The sequence below is a fragment of the Gadus chalcogrammus genome, chromosome 12, assembly GCF_026213295.1.
Source record: "Gadus chalcogrammus isolate NIFS_2021 chromosome 12, NIFS_Gcha_1.0, whole genome shotgun sequence".
Lineage (NCBI taxonomy): Eukaryota > Metazoa > Chordata > Actinopteri > Gadiformes > Gadidae > Gadus > Gadus chalcogrammus.
In genome coordinates, this window is record NC_079423.1 from 8,583,922 (window position 1) to 8,593,473 (window position 9,552).

Below are 9,552 nucleotides of genomic sequence, written 5' to 3' on the forward strand. Positions count from 1 at the left end.
TGGACTCTTGAAGTGGCAGGAACCGGTTCTTCAGTGGCAGGGTTAATTTCAGTGACGGGCTAATCCGGCTGATAACTTTAGCTTTGGGTAGTTTAGCATTTGGCGTTGAGTGATCTTGTTGATTCACTTTGGTATGTTGTTTTGGCTTAGCGCCGACTCTGTGCCAGTGAAACGCAGCTGGAACTGTCTCTCTCTTGTCCAGCTTCGGGAAGGATACAGTGTAGCTTTGATCATCTTGCTGTATCTGAGTGAGCTCAGCAAACTCACCCATCGGCACTGTATCCTGTAGGGGTCCTTTGCATTTTTCTAATGCTGCTAGTCTCGTTTCAATTAAAGCCACCCTCTGTTGCATTTTGGTGCAGTCTGTGCATTTCCCAGTCTCCGTGCCTGAGATATCCGAGTACAGAGGCATGTTGTCGATAGGAAAGTCCAAGGCTTTTTCTGCGGTCTGATCCGGGAGTAAAAAGTGCCAAAATGTATTGTTGAATCGAGCGATGGAGGACGACGAAAACAAACTATATACTGTAGGTATTATGATCATGAAATAAAATAAGATAAAGTAGATCTAAATGATGAATTAAGTAGTTTTTTCCAATGCCTAGCGGAGCTTCGGGAAACATGACCTCTCTCTGCTGCTCTCTCTCTAATCTCCCAGTGATACTGCCAGCAGGGAGCACCAGAGAGCTGAACCGACAGTTGTACATTTCTTAAACTTTCACCAACGCAAACACGCACGCTCACTTCAGATCATGGGAGGACATCAAAAAATCACCACCCATTCTCTGACACTTTAACCGTTAACCTTGGTTCAAACATTTAACATCACACGCACACGCAGTGTATTTCAGATAATTAATGAATTCAGATGTCACAATGATCGTTTACATGGATAAGGAGTCCTACTGAATCAATTACTGCCGTTTATATCTAACTAATGATTGTTTTTGTAAAAGTGTAACGTCAAGCCTCAGCAGCTTTCTCACTCCTTATGTGCTACTGTATAAAACCTGGTTTTGCGCCTGCACTAATTGCTTACGGCCATACCACCCTGAACACGCCCGATCTCGTCTGATCTCGGAAGCTAAGCAGGGTCGGGCCTGGTTAGTACTGGATGGGAGACCGCCTGGGAATACCAGGTGCTGTAAGCTTTTCTTTTTCAACTCGAGCTCATTGACTCCGTGGCCTACCGTGGCGTACCGTGACCTGATGTTTACTGCCAACCGCTTTGGAGGATTTAAGCAACATACAAAAACTGACAACGTCTCTCAAAACTATTTTTGTGAAACATGAGGACAGTATAGTGATACTGCCAGCAGGGAGCACCAGAGAGCTGAACCGACAGTTGTACATTTCTTAAACTTTCACCAACACAAACACGCACGCTCACTTCAGATCATGGGAGGACGTCAAAAAATCACCACCCATTCTCTGACACTTTAACCGTTAACCTTGGTTCAAACATTTAACATCAAACGAACACGCAGTGTATTTCAGATAATTAATGAATTCAGATGTCACAATGATCGTTTACATGGATAAGGAGTCCTACTGAATCAATTACTGCCGTTTATATCTAACTAATGATTGTTTTTGTAAGAGTGTAACGTCGAGCCTCAGCAGCTTTCTCACTCCTTATGTGCTACTGTATAAAACCTGGTTTTGCGCCTGCACTATTTGATTTCGGCCATACCACCCTGAACACGCCCGATCTCGTCTGATCTCGGAAGCTAAGCAGGGTCGGGCCTGGTTAGTACTTGGATGGGAGAACGCCTGGGAATACCAGGTGCTGTAAGCTTTTTCTTTTTCAACTCGAGCTCATTGCCTCCGTGGCCTAGCGTGGCGTACCGTGACCTGATGTTTACTGCCAACCGCTTTGGAGGATTTAAGCAACATACAAAAACTGACAACGTCTCTCAAAACTATTTTTGTGAAACATGAGGACAGTATAGTGATACTGCCAGCAGGGAGCACCAGAGAGCTGAACCGACAGTTGTACATTTCTTAAACTTTCACCAACACAAACACGCACGCTCACTTCAGATCATGGGAGGACGTCAAAAAATCACCACCCATTCTCTGACACTTTAACCGTTAACCTTGGTTCAAACATTTAACATCACACGCACACGCAGTGTATTTCAGATAATTAATGAATTCAGATGTCACAATGATCGTTTACATGGATAAGGAGTCCTACTGAATCAATTACTGCCGTTTATATCTAACTAATGATTGTTTTTGTAAAAGTGTAACGTCGAGCCTCAGCAGCTTTCTCACTCCTTATGTGCTACTGTATAAAACCTGGTTTTGCGCCTGCACTAATTGCTTACGGCCATACCACCCTGAACACTCCCGATCTCGTCTGATCTCGGAAGCTAAGCAGTGTTGGGCATGGTTAGTACTTGGATGGGAGACCGCCTGGGAGACCGCCTGGGAATACCAGGTGCGGTTAGCTTTTTCTTTTTCAACTCGAGCTCATTGCCTCCGTGGCCTACCGTGGCGTACCGTGACCTGATGTTTACTGCCAACCGCTTTGGAGGATTTAAGCAACATACAAAAACTGACAACGTCTCTCAAAACTATTTTTGTGAAACATGAGGACAGTATAGTGATAATGCCAGCGGAGGACCAGAGAGCTGAAACGACAGTTGTACATTTCTTAAACTTTCACCAACACAAACACGCACGCTCACTTCAGATCATGGGAGGACGTCAAAAAATCACCACCCATTCTCTGACACTTTAACCGTTAACCTTGGTTCAAACATTTAACATCACACGCACACGCAGTGTATTTCAGATAATTAATGAATTCAGATGTCACAATTATCGTTTACATGGATAAGGAGTCCTACTGAATCAATTACTGCCGTTTATGTCTAACTAATGATTGTTTTTGTAAAAGTGTAACGTCGAGCCTCAGCAGCTTTCTCACTCCTTATGTGCTACTGTATAAAACCTGGTTTTGCGCCTGCACTAATTGCTTACGGCCATACCACCCTGAACACGCCCGATCTCGTCTGATCTCGGAAGCTAAGCAGGGTCGGGCCTGGTTAGTACTTGGATGGGAGACCGCCTGGGAATACCAGGTGCTGTAAGCTTTTTCTTTTTCAACTCGAGCTCATTGACTCCGTGGCCTACCGTGGCGTACCGTGACCTGATGTTTACTGCCAACCGCTTTGGAGGATTTAAGCAACATACAAAAACTGACAACGTCTCTCAAAACTATTTTTGTGAAACATGAGGACAGTATAGTGATACTGCCAGCAGGGAGCACCAGAGAGCTGAACCGACAGTTGTACATTTCTTAAACTTTCACCAACACAAACACGCACGCTCACTTCAGATCATGGGAGGACGTCAAAAAATCACCACCCATTCTCTGACACTTTAACCGTTAACCTTGGTTCAAACATTTAACATCACACGCACACGCAGTGTATTTCAGATAATTAATGAATTCAGATGTCACAATGATCGTTTACATGGATAAGGAGTCCTACTGAATCAATTACTGCCGTTATATCTAACTAATGATTGTTTTTGTAAAAGTGTAACGTCGAGCCTCAGCAGCTTTCTCACTCCTTATGTGCTACTGTATAAAACCTGGTTTTGCGCCTGCACTAATTGCTTACGGCCATACCACCTGAACACGCCCGATCTCGTCTGATCTCGGAAGCTAAGCAGGGTCGGGCCTGGTTAGTACTTGGATGGGAGACCGCCTGGGAATACCAGGTGCTGTAAGCGTTTTCTTTTTCAACTCGAGCTCATTGCCTCCGTGGCCTACCGTGGCGTACCGTGACCTGATGTTTACTGCCAACCGCTTTGGAGGATTTAAGCAACATACAAAAACTGACAACGTCTCTCAAAACTATTTTTGTGAAACATGAGGACAGTATAGTGATACTGCCAGCAGGGAGCACCAGAGAGCTGAAACGACAGTTGTACATTTCTTAAACTTTCACCAACACAAACACGCACGCTCACTTCAGAGGGGTGTTCCACGAACGGAGGTTAAACAAACACTGAGTTAACGCTGAACTCTAGGGTGATTGACCCTGTGCCGACCAACCCAGAGTTTTCGGTTCCACAGCAGCGGTTATGCATTAGTTCAATCACCTCGCGGTTGGTTAACACAGGGTTGTGCGCGTCCACGCCAAACTATAAAGACGTGATGTATGGATCATGGAATTACCGATCAATATGGCGAAACGGGCCGCATATTTCTCAGATCTCGACCTCCAGGTTTCCTGGAGAGTTACGATGAGGAAAAGGGAGGAGTGATAATGAGGAAATGCAACACTAAAGCATCTTCCATAATGAGAAATAAAGCCTGGCAGAGGATAGCTGACCGCGTAAATTCGTAAGTGTCATGGTAAAAGCACTATCCTAAATATTTGAACTGAATCCATTCATTACCTATCTCAGTTAAGCTTTCTTACATTCCATAATCTGTTATCTATAAAGATGTAATCCGACGGCCCCCAAACGAACTCGGGAACAAGTAAAAATGAAATACAAAACGTTATACAAGCTGGTAAGCTTTTCCCACCATCGTCCTACATATTTGTCATATCATAGGCCTATTTGTCACTGCTCCTGTATTTTAATAGCCCATTTTTTTATTTTTAAAGCCAATCGTAAGAGGGCCGACAGTCGGCAGACTGGATCGGGCCTCCAATTACCTTCACCACGGTTGAGGAGCTGGCTCTAACCATTAATGCAGGGCGCCCTGGCATGGAGGGGATACCTGGAGGTACCTCCTCCGAGAGTCCGGGGCCATCTCCGTCCACTGTCACCCACTGGTTGAATGTAGGTTTTTTTGTTATTTCATTTTTTGTATGCGAACGCATGCAAGCCGTGTGTGTGTCATAGCGCAAATGTTCCAAATGTTATTTTGTAGCTGGGTAGAAAACCCCATGTTTGTTGTATGCCTGCTGTATAGGCCTATGTGGCTCTATTCCTAAACGTGACTAATTAATCAACTTCACAGATCAAGACGGAGTATTGCTTTTAATCGAGCCGGCTACGAATCCTCCAGTTTATGCAAGTCCGGTAGGCCTGGTTTTTTTTTTTTTACATTTCTGTTGTAAGCGCATCTCAAAATACTCAGCCAATAGGCCTATATTTGCTCTTTGTATGACAGGAGGCCGATGAAAATATTGCCATGGATGGGTCTGAAAGAACTGAGGTATAGGCCTCGCTTTTTCTTGCCAGTTCCAAGTCATTATTGACGATTCAACCAAACTAACAGTGTTCTCAAACTCACTTGTCTCTTAACAGACTGTGGTCGAGGAAGCGGCGGGTACATCAGGGTCGCAATATCAGCATGTAAGACATATCCTAGGCTACTCACTTAATTTATTGGCCAAGTATGTCGCTTGAATGTTAAAACAATATTTTCCTATTTCAGTTGACTACAAAGAATTATATCGACTTCATCTTCAGCGGGAAATCGCTAAGGCTGATTTGCAAATGGAGTACACGAAGCTGCTGATAGAGGTAAAAAAGGAGGTTGGGCAGAAATTCAACGCGGACATGATATTGCTATTCAATGTCTAATTATATTATTTTTCCTCCCTCAGCAACTAAAGAATAAAAATGATTGATAAAAACAGTGTTGGGTGTTTTTTTTTTTTTAATTGAAGTGATTTTGGCAAATGTGTTCCCGCATCCTTTGTCCAGCCCTTGAATCCATTTGGGGAATGTGTTCCTCCTCGAGGAACGGGTCAAAGGGGGGAGGCATCTCTTTGCGCAGGGTGGCGATATTGTGGAGGACGGCGCATGCAACAATAATGTCGCATGCCCGTTCCGGACAAACCCTTAGTCCACGTAGGCATTGAAATCTGGACTTCAATATCCCGAATGTTTTCAATCTTAACGCGGGTTCTGCTGTGTGCCCGGTTTAATGTAGTCTGTGGTCCAGGAGCGGGATTAGGGTACGGGGTGATGAGCGTCGGGAGGCATGGATACCCTCGTCTCCTAGGATCCACCCATCGAATTGCCCTGCGATCAAATACAAACTTTGAGCTATCTTGCACAAGCACAATATATATGAGATCTATGATATGTTCAGAATGCAACTCACCCTCTTGAAATTTACGGCTCAAATTGGATTCACGATACATCCTTGCATCGTGGACTGAACCAGGCCATTTTGCCTCTACATTGGTGATCATGTGGGAAGCATCACATATCATCTAGTGATAAAAGAAAAGATCGACAGCGATTAACAAACCATGGAGATATTGGAAATATCCAATATAGGCAGTGTACACTTACCTGAACATTTATACTGTGATAGCCTTTCCTGTTCAATCTGCCTCATTTATAGATGGGGCCAGTATGGGCACTTGTGTGCAATGCACCCAATTACATTTGGAAATCCTGAAATAAAACACCCAGATGAAAGTCAACGAGGGTAATTTCGGTGCCATTTGGGAACACGTAGTAGATAATGCTGACCTGCAAGTTGGTGAAACTCCATTTCATGCGTCTCGTGGGTTTATGGCCTGGAAATACGATGAAGTTCCGCAACAACCGCTTCAGCGCAAGACAGACTTTACGTACTGAGCGGCAGACCGTGGCTTTGCCTATGTGCTCAGCATCTCCTACGCTGTACAAAAAGCTTCCCGTCGCAAAAAAAACGGAGAGCTGTGCAAATTGTTTGGAGTGGACTGAGGGCAGATCCACGATTGGTCACATTTGCAATGTATGGTTGGAGAAGGTTATTTAAATAAAGCAAAGAATCACGTGAAAAACGATATCTCTCAAAAAGTCCTCCGGAAGGACAATATGTCGAGCCGTGGTCTAATTAATCTCTCTCTGTGAATGGCACGAATTATTTGCGCTCCGATATCAATCGGCCTCTCGTCAAAAGGGCATGCCATTGTGATCACGTAAAAGCTGTGGTGAACGCGGGTTTAAATACCCTGAGCAAAACCGGGTTATCTTTTAACTTAACCTGCGCAAAACCTGCTCCGACCAGGTTTGATTCAGAGCATATGTTGCTATAGCAACTAAGATACCTTGATCCTTTTGGAACGGAAAACCTCGGGTTACCGCAAACCCTGGGTTAACTTACCCGGTTATGTGAAAACCGGCAGGTTTGATTCAGAGCATATGTTGCTATAGCAACTAACATACCGTGATCCTTTTGGAACGGAAAACCTAGGGTTACCGAAAACCCTGGGTTCACTTACCCGGTTATGTGATAAAACCGGCTTGTGTGGAACACCCCACTGATCATGGGAGGACGTCAAAAAATCACCACCCATTCTCTGACACTTTAACCGTTAACCTTGGTTCAAACATTTAACATCACACGCACACGGTGTATTTCAGATAATTAATGAATTCAGATGTCACAATGATCGTTTACATGGATAAGGAGTCCTACTGAATCAATTACTGCCGTTTATATCTAACTAATGATTGTTTTTGTAAAAGTGTAACGTCGAGCCTCAGCAGCTTTCACACTCCTTATGTGCTACTGTATAAAACCTGGTTTTGCGCCTACACTAATTGCTTACGGCCATACCACCCTGAACACGCCGATCTCGTCTGATCTCGGAAGCTAAGCAGGGTCGGGCCTGGTTAGTACTTGGATGGGAGACCGCCTGGGAATACCAGGTGCTGTAAGCTTTTTCTTTTTCAACTCGAGCTCATTGACTCCGTAGCCTACCGTGGCGTACCGTGACCTGTTTACTGCCAACCGCTTTGGGGATTTAAACATACAAAAACTGAAAACGTCTCTCAAAACTATTTTTGTGAAACATGAGGACAGTATAGTGATACTGCCAGCAGGGAGCACCAGAGAGCTGAACCGACAGTTGTACATTTTAAACTTTCACCAACACAAACACGCACGCTCACTTCAGATCATGGGAGGACGTCAAAAAATCACCACCCATTCTCTGACACTTTAACCGTTAACCTTGGTTCAAACATTTAACATCACACGCACACGCAGTGTATTTCAGATAATTAATGAATTCAGATGTCACAATGATCGTTTACATGGATAAGGAGTTCTACTGAATCAATTACTGCCGTTATATTAACTAATGATTGTTTTGTAAGAGTGTAACGTCGAGCCTCAGCAGCTTTCTCACTCCTTATGTGCTACTGTATAAAACCTGGTTTTGCGCCTGCACTAATTGCTTACGGCCATACCACCCTGAACACGCCCGATCTCGTCTGATCTCGGAAACTAAGCAGGGTCGTCCCTGGTTAGTACTTGGATGGGAGACAGCCTGGGAATACCAGGTGCTGTAAACTTTTTCTTTTTCAACTCGAGCTCATTGACTCCGTGGCGTACCGTGACCTGATGTTTACTGCCAACCGCTTTGGAGGATTTTAAGCAACATACAAAAACTGACAACGTCTCTCAAAATATTTTTGTGAAACATGAGGACAGTATAGTGATACTGCCAGCAGGGAGCACCAGAGAGCTGAACCGACAGTTGTACATTCCTTAAACTTTCACCAACACAAACACGCACGCTCACTTCAGATCATGGGAGGACGTCAAAAATCACCACCCATTCTCTGACACTTAACCGTTAACCTTGGTTCAAACATTTCACACGCACACGCATGTATTCAGATAATTATGAATTCAGATGTCACAATGATCGTTTACATGGATAAGGAGTCTACTGAATAATTACTGCCGTTTATATCTAACTAATGATTGTTTTTGTAAAAGTGTAACGTCAAGCCTCAGCAGCTTGCTCACTCCTTATGTGACTGTAAAAACCTGGTTTTGCGCCTGTACTAATTGCTTACGGCCATACCCCCTGAACACGTCGATTTTGTCTGATCTCGGAAGCTAAGCAGGTCGGCCTGGTTAGTACTTGGATGGGAGACAGCCTGGGAATACCAGGTGCTGTAAGCTTTTTCTTTTTCAATTCGAGCTCATTGACTCCGTGGCCTACCGTGGCGTACCGTGACCTGATGTTTACTGCCAACCGCTTTGGAGGATTTAAGCACATACAAAAACTGACAACGTCTCAAAATTTTGTGAAACATGGGACAGTATAGTGATACTGCCAGCAGGGAGCACCAGAGAGCTGAACCGACATTGTACATTTCTTAAACTTTCACCAACACAAACACGCACGCTCACTTCAGATCATGGGAGGACGTCAAAAAATCACCACCCAGTCTCTGACACTTTAACCGTTAACCTTGGTTCAAACATTTAACATCACACGCACACGCAGTGTATTTCAGATAAGTAATGAATTCAGATGTCACAATGATCGTTTACATGGATAAGGGTCCTACTGAACAATTACTGCCGTTTATATCTAATGATTGTTTGTAAGAGTGTAACGTCGAGCCTCAGCAGCTTTCTCACTCCTTATGTGCTACTGTATAAAACCTGGTGTTGCGCCTGCACTAATTGATTACGGCCATACCATCCTGAACACGCCGATCTCGTCTGATCTCGGAAGCAGCAGGGTCGGGCGGGCCTGGTAATTGGATGGGAGACCGCCTGGGAATACCAGGTGCGGTAAGCTTTTTCTTTTTCACTCGAGCTCATTG

At 44.3% G+C, this 9,552-nt stretch overlaps 1 long non-coding RNA gene, 5 other non-coding genes and 3 pseudogenes across 6 annotated transcripts; all 9 read left to right on the top strand.

Annotated features, from left to right (window-relative positions):
* Positions 1–1,030: 1,030 nt before the first annotated feature.
* Positions 1,031–1,148, top strand: LOC130400797 (5S ribosomal RNA). The gene has a single exon (XR_008903270.1). It is a non-coding gene; the product is annotated as a 5S ribosomal RNA (ribosomal RNA).
* A 528-nt stretch (positions 1,149–1,676) lies between these two features.
* Positions 1,677–1,795, top strand: LOC130395194 (5S ribosomal RNA). Its single transcript, XR_008898278.1, has one exon. It is a non-coding gene; the product is annotated as a 5S ribosomal RNA (ribosomal RNA).
* A 529-nt stretch (positions 1,796–2,324) lies between these two features.
* On the top strand, positions 2,325–2,455 carry LOC130396154 (5S ribosomal RNA; annotated as a pseudogene).
* A 527-nt stretch (positions 2,456–2,982) lies between these two features.
* Positions 2,983–3,101, top strand: LOC130397358 (5S ribosomal RNA). The gene has a single exon (XR_008899950.1). It is a non-coding gene; the product is annotated as a 5S ribosomal RNA (ribosomal RNA).
* Positions 3,102–3,629: 528 nt separating this feature from the next.
* On the top strand, positions 3,630–3,747 carry LOC130394959 (5S ribosomal RNA). Its single transcript, XR_008898067.1, has one exon. It is a non-coding gene; the product is annotated as a 5S ribosomal RNA (ribosomal RNA).
* Positions 3,748–4,834: 1,087 nt separating this feature from the next.
* LOC130393748 (uncharacterized) lies at positions 4,835–5,393 on the top strand. Its single transcript, XR_008897143.1, has 3 exons — positions 4,835–5,055; positions 5,147–5,191; positions 5,284–5,393. It is a non-coding gene; the product is annotated as an uncharacterized LOC130393748 (long non-coding RNA).
* A 2,133-nt stretch (positions 5,394–7,526) lies between these two features.
* Positions 7,527–7,644, top strand: LOC130394007 (5S ribosomal RNA). Its single transcript, XR_008897207.1, has one exon. It is a non-coding gene; the product is annotated as a 5S ribosomal RNA (ribosomal RNA).
* A 517-nt stretch (positions 7,645–8,161) lies between these two features.
* LOC130396104 (5S ribosomal RNA) lies at positions 8,162–8,280 on the top strand (annotated as a pseudogene).
* Positions 8,281–8,784: 504 nt separating this feature from the next.
* LOC130396293 (5S ribosomal RNA) lies at positions 8,785–8,899 on the top strand (annotated as a pseudogene).
* The last annotated feature ends 653 nt before the right edge of the window (positions 8,900–9,552 follow it).